Raw genomic sequence first — 19,654 nt, 5'->3', positions numbered from 1 at the left:
CCTTTTTTTGGACATGCATCGATAAATGATAACTAGAATTGTCGTCGTTATTATGCTGACCTCATCCATGAACGCCCGTATCATTTGCCGGTCAACTTTGATGTCCGGTCAACCGTGAATTTTGAATGCTCATTTTTATGTCAATCTTTTTATGTCCACTGACATGTCTGGCTATTAGGCAGCTCAGTGAATGGACATAACAACACAATTACAATGCTGACCGCTGACCGGTGCTGTACAACCAGTTAAGATGAATTATCAGTTCCAGTACCGCGCCGGACTTAATAGTGGACCGACACAAAGACTCGCCACTGCAGGACGCGCGTGCAGGGCGCGCGCTCGGAGTGTGTGTTGGGTGAAGGTCGGGACCCCGTCTGAAGTCCCTCTGAAAACACCTGTCACGTGTAGAAAGAGATGATGGTAATTCCAAAACTGGGAACCACGTGCTGGAATCAGATATTAATACACGGAAACTGACAACGAATTTTAATGTTTGTTTTAAGACGTTTATCATAATTTTTTTAGAAAGGATAAATATTGAAATAAAAAAAGTCCCAAATCATAATTTAACTGGGTAAAAATTGATATTGAATACAGTGTTAACCCTGTCGATTTTTGGGTGGAACGTCCGCCTCTACCCCCCGAGGCAAAATGTGGCGGCGGGGTAGTTTAATGGTTAAAACTCACCCTCCTCAAAACCGAGTGCCCAGGTTCAATTCCCTCCATAGGCAAATTGTATGAAGCCAATTTTAGCGACCCCCGCCGTGATATGGCTTGAATACTTTCTTAAAGCGGCGTAAAACCCAACTCACTCACGTAAAACTAAATGGAATCATCATCATCAGCAGCAGCAGCAGCATCATCATCATCATCATCATATTAATAATTAATATTATTATTATTAATGATATTAAAACTCACAAAACATCTTGATATTTCTTTTGAAGATTCAACGTGTACGTGTATTTCTTTTGGTCGAAGATGGACTCTTAGATCTTTTAAACCTAAACTGAAAAGATTAACAAATTCTTCCCATTTTATGTTGCTATGTAATAAGCAAGCTGAACGGGACGGAAACAATAAAATGGGACCATATTTCTTACTTAATATGCGTTAAAACACATCCAGGAATCCCGGTCCAGTGTTATTAGTTGTTTAAACTGAATCCCCATATGATCAATATCTTCATAATTGTATATTTTTCAGTAATCAATAAATGTATCACTTTGGAGTAGCGTTCAAACACTGCCGCCTAATGTATAAATTATCGTCGTTGTATGACTGAAACGTATTCAATTCTAACTCATTAATTCAGTGTAAAGATACACTGTCGGGCAAAGGAAGTATACACTTGAAAATTGGATTTGACCAAATTATTGTCAAGAAGTTACATTGCCGAAACACATTGCAAACTTGAGATCCAAAACACAACTTGATACCCCTATCAAATACAATCATTGTTTGTTTCATTCTCAGCTTCCATCAAACATGTGTGTATACTTTTTGGGGGGCGGCAGTATATTACTTAATATCAATAACTCGTAAGTCTTGTAACTCTCGTTCACTGTTAGTTGTGGAAATTGGAAGTCTGGGTCAACGGAGAATAAGATTGATGCCTAGTAGAGAACACTGTATGGTAGGGTTCCCGAAAGTACTAAAAAAACCTCGAGTGCAATATCACTGTCGTTAAACAAAACAACAAAACGAGTCGAGAACATAAAAAGAAATCTTTGTTCGTTGTTTTATTGGCCAACGTTGCATGATAGATAATGGTAATAGGAGATCCTCGTCAGTTAGCGAGACAAAAGCAGTCAGACTTGCAGCGTGTCGCTGGCAGATTTGTTAGGGCTATAAAAAACATGTGTGGAAAGGTCTAAAGGCATCTCGCGGGACAGATTCAAATCGTAATGCACAAAAAAATATTTAATCTGTGGAATATTATCAAGATTTATACCACCTGCCCCTCATTTTAGATTTAAAGAAAATTGAGATTAAAAACAGGCCGTATATCTTAACATAGACGTACACGCGTAGCCCAAAGGTTTTCAGTACGACACCCAGATTACTCTACGCTCGTCGGGACGGTAGCGTTCCAAGTTGTAATCGCTGGAAGGCGGGTTTCCAGATTAACGGGTACTTACTATGCAGATTTCACCGTATTTCAATATTTTTGGTCGTGTCCAAAGTTTACATGGCTTTGTCAAAGACACAGTAGTTAATTTTATCCACATTACAAGACCGCCACCGTGGTACTTGTTGTTACCCTGTCTGGCGCTCGGCATTAAGGAGCTAAAACAAGTAGTAGTCGGCTCGGAGTCAGTATACTGTGTCTGAGTGGGGTTTGCATGATAAACTGCGGCATGGTATCTCACTGGGCTAGCACAATAAATCGGCATCAGTCAGGACTAGTACACACACACACACACACACACACACACACACACACACGTGCATGCACGTCCCTATATAAGTGCAATAATCTTGGATGCGACGTAAAACCCAATTTCACCTCCTTCACGCTACCACCTGTGCTTCGGAGACTTGTCGTCACAAGTGTCAATTCCCCTAGTCATCATCAAGCAAGTTTGGTAAAGTTGTACATTTTTATGTTAATATCGTACCAAGTTCGTTGTAAATCTTTGTCAAAATTATGGGAAAAGGAACGTGTTAATGTTTGTGTTTAGGATCTAAACACATTTTTACAGTATAATTAGGTTCCATTTAAAGCACGAATATCTTACCTTAAGTCGTTATAAGACGCCTGTCTAAAAACTACAAGGTCTTATTTGAAACAAAAAGGGCATCGTTCTCACACGTGTTCGCTTTTCAGCATTGTCCTGTGACCTAACTTGTATAGCAATGACCCATAAGATTTCATCCCGAAAGAATTTCTCGTGGGAAAGTTCTGATATGCATTAATTATTAATTCAGGATGGTCAAACAATAAACTCGTGCCGTAAGCGCCCGTGTTAATCAGGAATCCCCATCCACGATCAACGCGCTGGATAACGAATAGCGGGCATTCACGTGCAGTTTATTTGAATTGTTGCACGTCAATAAAATGGCTGCGCATCGCCGTTGAAGCACACAGGCATCAATTGGTCAGTATCGCAATTCGAGAGCCTGCGAGAGACACGATTAGCACCGTCGCACGCTCAAAGCGGAGGAATAATCGTCCACGTTATTGAACTGAGGGCGAACACAACACCGTCGGTTATTGCCATGATTGAATTAATAATTGGGGAGAAATGAGAGAGGTCTTGGAATGCCTCTTTAATCGCATAGTGTAACAGCTAGGACCACAAGTGGACTTTTGTAATCGAATTCTGCGTCGGATTCCCACGCTATGGCTTCAACCTCCGACCGAGGTGGCAGCAGTGATGCAGGTTGGTTCAGGAACACGTTTTGACGCACGGGTTCAGGCGGGGGTAAAGCGGGCCACAGGGTCGTCAGTTCTGTCACAGCCGGATCGCGAGCTCGCTGCCCTGACGGAACATACTGTCAATCCTTTCAAGAGAAATACTGTCTTGTCAGAAATGACACAATAAGGCTAAGAGACGATAGCCATGGTGACAACTTGGCACCAGACAGTTGAGACTCTGTTCCCACGGTTAGGGTAACTTGAAAGGCTTCATATTGTAATTATGGGGTCACGTTGCTCATAAATATGATTGTTTGAAAAAAAATTTGATTATTAACATGATCGTCTTGAAAGGAACACACACAATTAACACCGTCGTCTGGAATACATTCACGGGTGATTTCTCCGTGCAGATTGAGTAAAGGAAGTTATCATTGCCAGGCAGAAATCTGAAACGTGTGTCATTGTCTTTAAGGACATGGAACACAGAAATTAATTAGGATGTAGCTGGTTCATTATCACGTCATTGTTTCTTTTCGTTTTCGTAGTCTGTAATTATAGCACAATACGGTCAGAATTCGCGTTGCCAGTGAAAGATCCCAGCATGACGCGTTATGTAGCTCACCAGGTGTTTTTAAGTAATTTTGTTTGTTATATATGCCGAGTTGATTAGTTAGCCATAATGATTTAAAATGGGTCGACGGTTTTTAACATTGCCATGTTATTTCCCTGAAATATTTAATCACTCTAGATGACACAGTTTTCAGTTTCTGTTTTATATGAAAAGGTGATTAAAAGTTGCCATTTCACAATTGAGTGGGGTTGACGAATTGATTGTCTGTTTTTTAACTAATCTAAAATGCAGGGTCTTTATCACTGTCTTTTACTGTCTTTATCACTGTCTTTATCCCGTCTGATTGTCTCATTGATTGTCTATATGCCGTTGTCTGGATGTGTCATTGTCCTATATGATATTGTCTGTTTCATTGTGTTATATTACATTGTCTGTTGTTTCATTGTGCTATATGATATTGTCTGTTGTTTCATTGTGCTATATGATATTGTCTGTTTCATTGTCCCATATGATATTGTCAGTGTTTCATTGTCCTATAAGATATTGTCAGTGTTTCATTGTCCTATATGATATTATGTTTCATTGCCCTATATGAAATTGTCTGTTTCATTGTACTATATGATATTCTCAAATTGTTTTATTGTCCCAAATGATATTGTCAGTTTCATTGTCCTATATGATATTGTCTGTTTCATTGTCCTATATGATATTATCTGTTTCATTGTCCTATATGATATTATCTGTTCTTGTGTGCTGTATGATATTGTCTGTTTCCTTGTCCTATATAAATTGTCTAAGTGTTTCATTGTCCTATATGATGTTGTCAAAGTGTTTTATTGTCCTATATCATCTTGTCTAAGTGTTTCTTTGTCCTATATGATATTGTCAGTTTCATTGTCCTATATGATATTGTCTAAGTGTTTCATTGTCCTATATGATGTTGTCAAAGTGTTTTATTGTCCTATATGATATTGTCTATTTCATTGTCCTATATCATCTTGTCTAAGTGTTTTATTGTCCTATATGATATTGTCAGTTTCATTGTCCTATATGATATTGTCTGTTTCATTGTCCAATATGATATTATCTGTTCTATTGTCCTATATGATATTGTCTGTTTCATTGTCCTATATGACATTGTCTAAGTGTTTCATTGTCCTATATGATGTTGTCAAAGTGTTTCATTGTCCTATATGATGTTGTCAAATTGCGTCATTGTCCCATATGTCTTAATGTGTCACTGTGCAATGCAACATTGTCCGCGTGTGGCATTGTCCTGCATGACGTTATCTTAATGTGTCATTGTCATATATGATGTAATCAAAGTGTGTCATTGTCTTATATGACGCTCTTTAGTTGCGTCGTTGTCATGTATGACGTTGTCTTGATGTGTCATTGTGCTATATGATATTGTCAAAGTGTGTCATTGTCTAATATGGCGATGTCTAATTTCGTCGTTGTCCTGTATGACTTTGTCTTAATGTGTCATTGTGCTGTATGACGTTGTCTTAATGTGTCATTGTCCTGTATGACGTTGTCTTAATGTGTCATTGTGCTGTATGACGGTGTCTTAATGTGACATTGTCTTGTATGACGTTGTCTTCATGTGCCATTGTCCTGTATGACGTTGTCTTAATGTGCCATTGTGCTGTATGACGTTGTCTTGATGTATCATTGTGCTGTATGACGTTGTCTTAATGTGTCATTGTCCTGTATGACGTTGTCTTAATGTGTCATTGTGCTGTATGACCCTGTCTTAATGTGCCATTGTCCTGTATGACGCTGTCTTAATGTGCCATTGTCCTGTATGACGTTGTCTTAATGTGCCATTGTGCTGTATGACGTTGTCTTGATGTATCATTGTGCTGTATGACGTTGTCTTAATGTGTCATTGTCCTGTATGACGTTGTCTTAATGTGTCATTGTGCTGTATGACGTTGTCTTAATGTGCCATTTTGCTGTATGACGCTGTCTTAATGTGCCATTGTCCTGTATGACGTTGTCTTAATGTGTCATTGTGCTGTATGACGTTGTCTCAATGTGTCATTGTGCTGTATGACGTCGTCTTAATGTGCCATTGTCTTGTATGACGTTGTCTTCATGTGTCATTGTGCTGTATGACGTTGTCTTAATCAGTCATTGTGCTGTATGACGTTGTCTTAATGTGCCATTGTCCTGTATGACGTTGTCTTAACGTGTCATTGTCCTGTATGACGTTGTCTTAATGTGTCATTGTGCTGTATGACCCTGTCTTAATGTGCCATTGTCCTGTATGACGTTGTCTTAATGTTTCATTGTGCTGTATGACGGTGTCTTAATGTGTCATTGTGCTGTATGACATTGTCTTAATGTGTCGTTGTGCTGTATGACGGTGTCTTAATGTGCCATTGTCTTGTATGACGTTGTCTTCATGTGTCATTGTGCTGTATGACGTTGTCTTAATCAGTCATTGTGCTGTATGACGTTGTCTTAATGTGTCATTGTCCTGTACGACGTTGTCTTAATGTGTCATTGTGCTGTATGACGTTGTCTTAATGTGCCATTGTGCTGTAAGACGTTGTCTTAATGTGTCATTGTCCTGTATGACGTTGTCTCAATGTTTCATTGTGCTGTATGACGTTGTCTTAATGTGTCATTGTCCTGTACGACGTTGTCTTAATGTGTCATTGTCCTGTATGACGGTGGCTTAATGTGTCATTGTGCTGTAAGACGTTGTCTCAATGTGTCATTGTCCTGTATGACGTTGTCTCAATGTGTCATTGTGCTGTATGACGTTGTCTTAATGTGTGATTGTCCTGTACGACGTTGTCTTAATGTGTCATTGTGCTGTATGACGGTGGCTTAATGTGTCATTGTCCTGTATGACGTTGTCTCAATGTGTCATTGAGCTGTAAGACGTTGTCTTAATGTGTCATTGTGCTATATGTCATTGTCTAAGTGTTTTATTGTCCTGTATGAGGTAGCCTTGTGTGTCATGTCTCATGAGACGTAATGCAAGTCTACATTTTTCCTTCATGACGTATTTTAGTGTCTTTGTGAGAGAGTGAGTTTGGCTTATCGCCGCTTTGAACAGTATTTCAGTTACATGACGGCGTGTCAGCTGGATACGAGAGGAAAGTCCGAAAAGAAGCAGATCTTAGACATTTCCACTTTAGTGATTGATTGTTTGCTTGTTGGTGAACGTCGCGCTCGGCAATATTCCAGCCATATGACGGCGGTCTGTAAAATAATCGAATCTGGACCAGACAATCCAGTGATTTAGTGAAACCCATGACCACGAGGATGGTCTTGGGATTTTGTATCGAGATGCGATATTTTCTCTCAGTTACAGGTACAAAACCAGATATATTTTCTATTTAAATATTCATTTTAAAAAAAACACCTCGCAACAATGTCGTTTTTGTGGCAAGCAATTTTTATTTCAACAATCTAAACCATAATTAATATTTTTCGAAAAACATCAAATGTTCGGTCCCGAAAACGTGCGGCATCTATTGACGCGCATATCACGTGCGTCTAAAGTAGCCAATCATCCAAGTGCGGTGTCTGTTGACGTGTACCAGTATTTCACGCATGCACGTGTACCACAAATTGCACGTGCGTCACCTCCAGTACAAATTTCACCTGCGGTATCTATTGGCGCATATATCACGTGTATCACATATTCCACGTGCGTCAAATGTCGACGTGCGGCATCAGTAGGACGATTATATCACGTGCATTATCAGTAACGCATATTCTTCGTGTGGCATCAACACACATGCTTATTTCCTGGACACACTGTGCACCGAATAGGATCGAACCGCCACATCATGAGCAATGTTTGGTTTGGTTTGGTTTGGTTGTTGTTTAACGCCGCGCTCAGCAGTATTACAGCTATATGACGGCGGTCTGTACATAATCGAATCTGGACCAGACAATCCAGTGAATAATATCATGAGCATCCATCCACGCAATTGGGATCAATGACATGCATCAACCAAGTCAGCGAGCCTGACCACCCGATCCCGTTAGTCGCCTCTTACGACAAGCATGGGTTGCTGAAGACCTATTCAACCCCGGATCTTCACGGGCCCATAAGCAGTGTATGGATAGGCGTGTGATTGGGTGAGTGATGAAAAGGCCAACGACCAACACATGTCTTCTATTGAATTCACAACTTTACTGAAATAAACTGAATTTAAAAAAACTTAAACGGAATATTATTTAAAGAGTATCCCACTTCGCAGTGAATGAAGTACTCATTAAATTCAGGTATACATACTGTAAACAACAATGAACTTACGAAGATTTTTTAGAATGGTTTAATCAGCACGCACCATCCTCCAGAGCCATTCAACATTAACAAAAATCAATTCCTGTATTAATCTGTAGCAGTTCCCATTTGATTAAATAAATAAACTACTTAACATTTAGTTGCGTATAAATGCCATTAAGTAGTTTCTCTCAGCTAATTCATTAACGTCACGGGGGTTCATGACAGTCGCAAATCCGCGAACCCGTCAACACGAGAAGTGCTTATTAGAATCGGTGTAAACAAGTTTTGATGGAAGCCCTTCTGGGGACTGATATGCTGACGGGGTTGACAAGGATTTTCCTATGGAGTGCTGGCGGGTAGACTTATCGGGAAGATGTTTATCATCACAATAGAAGCGAACAGATGGCTCACTATGGACGTCAACCGAGACAGCCAATCAAGAACGCCCAGACATAATCGTTCTGTCAGGCATTGTCTCATACAACGGGCCCTCTCTAATACATGCAAACTTCAGACTCAAGGGATCTCTGATCGATTAAAATAAAAATTTTGATTGATTGTTTCGCCAATGCAGGTGTGCACGCGGAATTTGGGAGAATTTGAATAGGTTGTGTGTACACTTGCGTGCAGTATGTTAATTTAGTTATATTTTTATTCATATTTATTTTCATTTAAATTTCATTTTGCGTACGATTTTGTATTTTTTTTGTTACTTTCTAGCATGTTTGAATGCTTTTAAAAATGAATTATGTGCTATTCAATTTTTATTTTTATAAATTAGCATTTTGAATTAGAATAATTTAAGCACATATTTATAATTCTGTTAAATTTTGTTGTCGGAGTGCCTATTTTTTAATCTTTACTGAGCCGGGATAACGTTTGTGACATATTATGCTAACAATGAAGTTTAAATTTATGTTTTATATACGTCTACACAAATAATATTTGTTGGTCCTTAATATCATGTGTGAAGTTATAGATAATTAGTTCAGCTAATCTGACAGAGACCTAAAATATTATTTGAAATTTATGTCAACGCGCTTTTTTGGATAAAATCATTTTCTAAAATTCTGTAATTCTTCATTAATTTCACAACGTCATTAATAACTTCAACAACTTTTTTCACAAAATATTCTCTTTTATACATGGCCAATTATATCGACATATGTCAATACAGGTCATGACCTTCTGTCCCCATAATACCTTTCAAAAAAATATACTTATTTTGCAGCATGGAAAAGGGTGAACAATACAACATTCTGTCCCACGCTTTGTCCTACCCGACCCATTCCCCAACCCCTCAGGTGGCCGACAAACCCAGCTGGTGTATCCCAAGGCATGTGTGCATACATTTAGTACTCGCACACCCCTATGTTGTCTCTGTGGCATGAAGCTCGTGCGTTGGTTTATTTGATTGCCATGAATACAATCGGCTTCAATATATGGTCTATTTTCAAAGATTGGTCGTTCAAGCCACTGACCATCTAAGCCTCATCATATTTCATCTTTTGTTATGTCGACCAATATTTCTCTTGTTCCGCACCCACAAAGAGCGTCGCGTGCGCGACTCGTGCGCTACGATTCACCTGAGGATTGAGGTGCCCGTCTGAGGTACGTGCCTTCACCGCAGCTGCCTGGAGCCAAGTACTATCATAACAAAGGCTTAAAGCCACCGTCCGAGATTTAAAGACCCGTGATATGCAACCAGTTAAACGTATGCGCTGAAATGCGGTCACATTATACCAACATTTTGAAATTAATATTAATTATTAAATATTCATTAGTAATAAAAACAATTCAAATTATTCATATAGATAAATATTACATGTATGTACAATGTTTCGTGTTAATAAGTGATCTCTTGAAGCAAATCCGTAAATCTTTTATCAGTTGACTGAAACAAGGATCATTTAATTTGTTTCTTTTTTTAAACAATTTATTTCATGCATTGTCAGTTTGCATCACGGCAATGGTTACATTTTGGTCACCCGCATTAAACGATGTCAACCGAACTTTAAGAACCATACCTCAAATTACAGTTCCAAGAAAAAGAAAATTAATTTCGTGTTTTAGACATTAAAAATGCTTTGATTATGTGATGCGTGTATGCAAAACCATGAAGTGTAAACGACGAAGACCACTCTTAGTTCCGCATCTGCTATTTTCTGATTTACACTGGGGTAATTTCCTTCATACATCCGGGTTTTAGGGAACGTAATTTGGTAGCCGTTATTTTTTGTCCAAATAAACTTGGGACAAAATGAGCAAATGGCGCCCATTTGAGTAAAACAAATGTGACATGACCGTGATTAAATATCACTGGCAAATCCCTAAACATTACCAATTTATTCAAATTATCGAAAACTAATTTCCGGAACACCGACTCACTGATCGGGTTGAAAAATAACAACAAAGTATCGAGACCATTAACTAGCGACCTCGTGTAGACGGTAGTCATTTAGAATCACTTCCCGGAAAAAAACTTCTCGTGGGAAACAATATCACCGTATCAATAATTCAACAGAGTGACCGCACAGCCTCGAAAACGAGGCGCGCCATGGACATCCGCGCGTGCTGCACGTGCAGTGTTTTACAACCGAGGGACCGTCCCAGGGCGCGTGTTCTGCTATTTGAATTAGTAGAAATTCTGTCACAAATTAGGAAGAGTTCGAAAACAAAGCTGGGAACGAGTGGAAACAAATACCACATTGGAGCAAACAATTTTCGCGCATGTTGAGATATTTGCATATACTTCGACGGAAGATTCGATCAGTTGATCAGCCAACAATTCGGAGGGTTTGAGATTTTGACATTTTGCCTTGACAATACGATACGGAACACAAAGAAATTAAAAAACAACACACAGCGAGAAAATGGGTTTTGTTGGTGAGGTTTTGCCTCTTTCGAAGCGGTACAATGCTTGAGGCGAGGGAACCCGATATTGCCCGTGAATGTGTTTTAGAGAGTTGTCGCGCACATGGGTCTTGCCCGTATGGTAGGGGCGATTAGTGTTGACCGTACAATTTACTAATTTCTAACACTGGGACGGAAATGACAAAATTCAAATAAAGCTCTTGTGTGTCGTTTAAAAACGCGAAATCAATTTTTAGCGGGACTCGGAATTAAATAGCTTGAAAGACGAGTCGCGCGCGAGACTTGTGATCGATGCGAGGACAATACTGTGCAGGTGCGCGTAGACTCGGGATGAGGGGGACGAGAGAGGCCCTGGGGTGGGGGAAAGGGGCCCGGGGGAGAGCGCTTTGTGTCGGACAAAAGTAGGATGCAGTGAAGTGCTGTCTGCAATAAGAGACACGCATAAGTCTCGGGCGCACGTTTGGTGCAAAGATGGCAGCAAGCTCGCTCACTTTGACGCGATGTTTGTTGTGGGCGGGGTAAAGCTTACAGAGGTCAAAGGTCGACTGTTGCGCTTCTGTGCACCATGTGCGTTAGTTTCCACGTTGTTTTGAATATTGTTGAAAATCGTTTTTCTTCATTTAAAAAAATGCAAAATCCTGAAATAACGTAAACAGTAATCATAAAATGAATTTCTCCCTAATTATCCGAAATTAACTAAAGAAATCCCTCAAGGGCGATAACATGTTTTGAGAGAAAAAACGTTTATATTAATGATTTAAAATGGCCAGTACACTCAACAAAAGTAATAAATACAACAACGCTATTTTTACTCTTAAAAGATTACCATTATTAAATGCCGACGCAGCTCCATATTGTTTATATGCAATGCCATTTACTACCGTCACAACCTAAAGATCTACAGCAAACAAGACGAGACGAATTCACGTACAAATAAATATTAAGTAATCTTTTTTCACCCGACTTTTATCTACTCAGCGGGAACGCTAGCTAATAAAGAGAAATTCGTGTGTAATATCGATTAAACAATATCGCCTGGCGTTCATGTGACGGGCAGTGAAATCTACAACTAACACAACCATCTGTAATGAGCGTAAGGTTTGGGGGATTTATAATGTTTATAATCATATCAAGATATGCTGCTATGTCAACGCTAGTGTGAAACTGTCGCTTGACAGGTGGTAAACACAACAGCTGAGACCGAATCCACTTCAGCATTGACTCATCTAGTTATGCTTTCAGCGCCGTGATTTGCCCGTATCAAGCAAATATGTGCTTAGGAACAAGTGTTGATAATTAAGACTGAATAATTAGCCTTTTTAAATCAGTTAATGGCATCTTAATCATCGCCTCTATATGGCATCAGTTTATGAAAGGAGACCCCGACAATGGATTTCTTGCACGGAATATATGAAATCGATGGACCCCATGTATGGTTATTGCTCTGATAAAACACACATACGCAGTACACATATATACACGGTTTCTCATGTAACAGGGTCTAAACCACGTCTTTTTAAAGTGAGCGTGGTTAATCAATTATCTTTATGATTTTACAATTAATTCTACAAACAGTGAAACCTCGTTAATCCGGACGGTACTATTCCCAGTTATGGGGCGAATGGTGTGGAGTAATGTCCCTTGGTGTCTTTGAATAGGATCTAAACAAGATTGTCCGGAATTCAGGGTTTCTGGATTAACGGTGTCCTGACTAATGGGACTTCACTGTCCACTCGGGAATATATTTCCTATATATAGAGTATACCGGGGTATAGGAGGCGATGATTGCAGAGATGATTGATTGAATTCTGATGCATTAAATTGTTACAAAGTCTGATCGATCTGGTACTCTCCAAGCATGGGAATTCGGGGTTAGAATAGGTCCCCATGGACAGCAACCTATCCTTGTCGGTAGAAGCGACTTAATGGATCGCGTGGTCAGGGTCGGTGACTGGTTGGATTGTGTGTCTGATTCTGATTCTATAATTCTCCACAAACCACTCTCTGTGGTACAAGAACACTATCAGTGGATTTCAACCACAGTTAATGTCATTCAAGACGACTGGACATGTTTGGAATTATGTGAGTGAGTGAGTATGGTTTTACGCCGCTTTTAACAATATTCCAACAATATCACGGCGGGGGACACCAGACATGGGCTTCACGCATTGTACCCATGAGGGAATCGAACCCGGCTCTTCAGCGTGACGAGCGAACGCGGTAACCACGAGGCCACCCGACCGACCTGGAATTATGTTTTTAACGTTATGTTAAACAGTGTTGGGAACTTACTTACTTGTTTTAATTATTGACGGGGTGGGACATTGGTCATAATATCAATCACTGGTTTGTCTGGTCCAGACTCAGCCTTTTACATGCACCGTCAAATATCTGAATTATTATTGATTGCGGCGTTGAAAAGCAAACAAACAAACAAAAAATCTGGAAAGTTATTCCGACCGTTATCCGAATATTTAGTTCCTCGCTAAGCCACAGTTCTGTGTTCGGAGGCAATGAAATGAACCAAATGAAAGCATGCACCCATGTTTGATTGGGACTAAAATGAAACAAACAAGAAATGGTTATTCGATGTCGATGTATTTGATACGGGTATCATAGTTATGTTTTGGACCTCAAGTTTGCAGCGTTTTGGCGTCTCATGTCAACCTGCTAGCGTTTTCATAACGTTTGCAATGTTTTGTCAAACCCAATTTTCAAGTGTATACTTTTCGTTTAGTTGGAATAAAAAGATCAAAGACATTTAGTGATAATGCCAATTGTTTTATGTTTGATATCCAATTTCTAGAAACAGAAACATCTGATGACGACAATCATTATTTTATTTCAAACATATTCTATTGACAAAAAATAGGATTGGACAAAATCTATCCACTAACGAGACCCTCTGCTTCTAGGAATATAAATACATTGACATCAATCAAATTTACACGTTTGGCTTCATATCAATATCAAATATGTACAATGTCCAACTAATATTTAACAATATGATAGCTATAGCAGTGATAATCAAGGTAGGGGCATGGCCATTTAATAAATACTAAATGACTAAATAAATACATTATATATTGAAAAATGAAATAAACCTTTTTAGTAGAAAGAGAAACATGGGAGTCCAATTGTTTTATTATAGTATGGGATATGATTATTGGAATCGTTTGGTTGCTATATCGTAATTTTGAACAAATTTAAAACAATTTGGTATCATGTGATGTATTTTTACCAAAAAAGAAAATTGTAAATTTGGAAGTATTCCTTCATTAGAGCAAAATAGTGTTTGTCTGTGTAACGAGTAGTTTGTACATTGAGGGAAATAGTGATATGCATTTTCACACATGGAATGAGCATGAAATATGGTTAGATTAGTTTTTCTCTGTATAAATCTGCACTGAGGCGACTATGGTTATATGCGAGGGGTAGGGATAGGGGTAGGGATGGGAATATGGATGGGTGTGGGTAGTGTTGTGGGTGGGGGTGGGGAGTAGGGCGTGAGGGTGCATGACATACATTCACATACCGACATATTCCAAGTACCTGTACACGAAAGTGTGGCAGTGAGATTCACGTGCAGGCTATGTACGTTGTTTCCCCAGGACTATTCATAACACAATCATTGAAACCTTGTCTACACGGGTCATCCGTGTACGGTGTTTGTTATCAGTGCAATCACAAAGAACACACTGCCTCCGCATTCGCATTCTGATGCTCCGGACCAACATTTTATCTTCGACATATTAAGTCGGGATATCATGAATATTTAACGCGCACTTGGCTTAAATACTATTATATGTGGCGGGATTTGTTAAATAACAACTTTATGTAAGACAAACGATCTGATATTTTATTTGGATTTCACTTCATGCATGAATAATAAGTATCGAAACATGAAACAAGAGCCTTGTTTGAGACTTCATGGATAAAGACCCAATTTTCAAAGAATTTAGCAGAATATTTAATTGTTATTATTACTTTTGATGCAGTGTAGAGATTGACATATTTTAGACACTAATGCTACTTATGTTTCGTTTTAAATAATTAAATCGATTAACTATTCAATGTAAAGTGATTAATATGTATAATTTTATTTTCCAATATTTCAAATAAATATTATTTCATTCATGTCTTTAAACTTAAAAGAAATATTACCAATAGTTTATTTTGAAAATCTCAAAATATTTTGTTTGTATTCCTTTGTAGCAAAAAATTCAAAAATTCAAAAATTGTCTATCAGTGTTAAATTCACGCGATGCCAAAATGGGCACGGCGTTACCATGGCGATACCAACGTGCGTGCGCGTGTTTCTGAAATTTAAATTGTGATTTCGTTCGAAATGCGGGTAGCGATGTAAACAACCCTTAATTCCAGCACATTCGCAGAGTCGTGCACAACTTCCTTTGTCTCGCGTGAGAACGCCCCTTCTGGACCAGATACCCGAGAGATGGGCGTTCCCCCCGTGTAGGGCAAGAAATACATTGCTCGTGCACAGATTGTTCTCAGCACGCGCAAAAACCTATAGTCAGAGAACCAATGAAATCGCTGGGCGGTAAGTTTGATAGAACGCGCTCCTTTGGTCCAGGTGTTTGGGCCAGCTGCCGCGCTGGGAACTTTGGCTCGTGCCGCACGCTGTCATAACGCACGTGTATTGTTCTACAAGTCTATTGACACTACTAAGGCTTAATCGGTTGTCAGTCAAGCGGTTCAAAATTCATGCTGAACTTGATTGGCGTTCATCGGTATCAGGCTTCATCTATTGATACCAGGGAGGAATATTGTGTTTCACATTTTTATATTTATGGTGTTGATGAAACGTTGCCGCTGCTCTAAACTTCGATTGCTTTGCTTCAAAGAAACTCCGAACCAATAAATGAAGAAATGGATTAGTATCTTTTACGTTTTTCATTGTTATTGGCGTCAGCTGAAATTTTATCACAAATCAGTGTGTCGCAAGTGGATGGAAATCGAGTAGTATATATTTAAATCAAAGACTATAAGAAAATGAAACCATTTTATATTCCCGCGTGAGAGGAGATAAAAATAGTTATTGAATAGCAGCCATCAAACTGATATTAAGAAAATACAACAGGTTGATATTTTCATTGACAATCAAAAGCGGTTGCTATCATTGCAATCTGTTAACCAAACGAGAAAAAACGAATATGCTCTTGCTATAGGAACAATTTAAATCATACTCCAAAATTGATATTTATTACCAAGAAAAAATAATGAATGTCATGTTACTAAAACATTGTTTTTATGGTAACAAATCAATCTAACAAATAAAATTATTTAAAAACATTATTAAAAATTTACACCTTAAAGTCTTGACAAGGCACAGTTATTCAATAACTTTATTTGTACTTTAATAAAAAAATACGTTTATCGTTTCAAAATAAGATGCAAATAATGAAAATATGACCACACCGCTCCTATATCTGTCGTTGATATTTTAAATACTTTCGACTAGCCTTTCCGTCACGTAAACATATAGCGTGTGAAACCTTGGTCCCCTCTTTTCAAACCTTGTACCTAACCTCCGCGCTACCTGAAACGTGCACCTGCTCCCTGAGGTCGACCGATGTCGCCTGCCTGTCCGCCGTGCGTGTTCTGAGCACAATCACGTCAATACAGAAACATTGACATGTCTACATGTAAGGCACGCGCTCCCAGAAATAAATCTGAGCGAAAGAAAGAACGCGATGAGGGTTTGCGATAGCAAAAACACCCCTCGGCTGCATACACCTATTTTACAAAATAATAATAATTTGCACACTTATTATGTGTGTCCCGGGGAAATTAGAAATAGTGTATATACTAAAATATCGCCACCTCAGTTTCCATGCCAACTGTCAGCATTCACAGGCACCGCACCCGCTTTTCTCTAGCGTTCCTGCGCTGCCAGACACGTGACTATTGTTTATTTTGACAGGCGCAATACCTGGGATATGTTGTCAATAGCGCCTTTAAGGGGCTGAGGGTTTGACACGGGCCGCCAAAAACGACGCTTTTAAAATTATCGTTCAATCGTCTCTCTTGTGAATCAAATAAATGATTGCTCTTATTATGGTTGCATTGGCATTTCATTAAGAAAATCGATTTAGTAATTTTTACATGATTATCTTCGCAATTGATCTACTTGAACATTGCAAACAGTTGTAAAAGAGTTGTCATAATGAATTGTATACGACTAAAATTTACACTATAAATCTTAACATTTCAAGTGAAACATATTAGAAAAAAATATGTATTTTCTGACAGTTTTAAAATCGGATCACTTTTAATCATTAGTGCATTTGGAGATTAATAAATATTGCATTTTCAAGTTTCTGAGCTGCGATTTTTATTTTATTCGCAATAACGCGTTGTTCGAGCAGCATGCAGGATAGGCCAATCCAAAGCGCAATAAGATCGAGCCATTTCCTGAAACCTTTCATAGGTCATCAAACAGATAAGAAAGGTCAACATTTAGGAAATACGTAATCGAGTGTATGAAAACATAATTGCATTTTTACCATCACAAGTTATGATCCAGTTGTTGTCTTAATACAGTCATGGCTGGTTTGACATTGAAGATAGTTTTCTTTTTGGGAAGTGTTTAGGTACTTAATCACAGCACTGAAGATGAAAGGGGTCACTAAGTTCTCTGTCAATTTAACCCGGTATTTCAAAGTAAATAAAGTGTGTTATGATGAATTGTAAATTGTAGTGATTAAACGAGCCAGGCCCTGCTCGCCATTCAATGTTTACTTCAAGTGCATCTCTTTGTTGTCTCCTCCGAGGTCCGCGCGCTCAGTAGATGAAAACATCACGTTGCGCTTCGCTTGAATGGCTTCCTAATGCTCTACGGGTAATATTTCATAATACAACCAAAAGGGACAGATGTTCTTTTCCCTCCACAATATTAGCGCTATAACCCAACCGGCTGATGGCGACAGTGTAACATATAAATACATTTTGGAAGAATTGACCGACTAATTTAAAGAAATTGACAAAATTGCAAATTTATTAGCGCCCTTGTTTGATTTGGTCTGAATTTCTATAGCGAGCGTTGGCCTCTCCGGGTGATACATTGAATTAAAGAGGTTTCATTCTTTTTTCATTTGCAACTTGTAATATTGTGATACTGACCGTGATTAGAGTTTCGGAAGAGTATTAACAGCGATATTTACCTAATCGTTTCATTAGGCAAACCGAAAATGTTTTTGCAAGAAGTCAGGAATTCTGTTAAAAACATTTGAAGTTGAAACTATTTGAAGTGAATTTAAAAAAAATAAAATTAATTGATACATTTCAATTAAACATCACTGAACATGCAATGAAAATGTATGTTAGATGAAAAAAAGTATAACTAGAGTGTTAAATTTCAAATAATTTAAACGTATATGTATGTGTGTGTTTTGGGAGTGGGGGGCATCTCACAATCGTAATATTAAATATTTATCAGAAATTCTTATATCCGACGAGGTAATTTTAGAACAATGGCTGCGAAGTGATACAATCGAAGTTAAGAGTCATGACTATCGATAAAAAAAATGCAAGAAAAAAAACAATCGGAGCGACGTCAGAGTTAGTGTTTAAATGACTAACGTGGGGTGAGTCAAACTTTCACTGATGAGGCTAATCATGACGACTACGGTGGTGCATGACACGTCACAGTCCACACTGGGGAACAGTATCACTGACCAAATTGGTCAGCCTGACAAGTCACCAGACTACCTGGCGCTGAGGGGGGGGGGGGGGGGTTGGCATGCGGGTCCATTTAGGGAGGGTGGAGAAACACAGCTCAGACATTTTAAATTTGATACCAGTTTTTTATGTGTTATGTCTGATCATTGGTTTAATAGACAGACTGAAATTAAATCAAAACCGACTCACCATTTGTCAATATAAAGCACTGTATTACTACTTTAAATGCGTGTTAATAATTTGTTTCTTCATACTAACATTTTTTATTTGACAAAAGAACCATAGTTTCGCGATAACAATGTTTTATTTGCGTCGTGTGTTGCGGTCTTGCCACAATTGGCAGACATTCCAGCAAACTAACAACACAACGGACAGTCAATGAGTTCCTTTGATATTAAATTAAAGGGTGGTGGGATAGCCAAGTGGTGAAAACGTCGCATGGAAGATCGGGGTTCGACTCTTCACATAGGTACAATGTAGGAAGCTCATTATTTGTGTTCCACGCCGTGATATGGCTGCAATATCGGTAAAGAAATACTCACTCAGATGAACATCAATGTCAGAATTGTGATATTCCAGACTGATCATATTTTCTCGTATTATAAGCATGGGGGCTGAGTTAGTGGGATGGGTTTAGTCATATCACGGCGTAAAACCCAAATACATCAATGCATTTAAATGATAAAATTTGAAACAAGTACTGAATATTATTTACGAGTTAAAGATTTTAAGTATTGATTAACAGGGATTATAAATCATTTTTTACACAAAGTGTGGCAACAGACCTCTGTTGCGATTGTCTCATCGGTTGTCTGGACTTTATGAGATATGATTCATACTTGAATCCCAGGTTCGGCTCTTTGTTAAGCTAACTTTTTTATGCGAC

This window comes from Haliotis rufescens, unplaced genomic scaffold (genome assembly GCF_023055435.1).
Source record: "Haliotis rufescens isolate VD_foot unplaced genomic scaffold, xgHalRufe1.0.p SCAF_3, whole genome shotgun sequence".
Classification (NCBI taxonomy): domain Eukaryota; kingdom Metazoa; phylum Mollusca; class Gastropoda; order Lepetellida; family Haliotidae; genus Haliotis; species Haliotis rufescens.
This window is presented reverse-complemented; position numbering follows the sequence as displayed.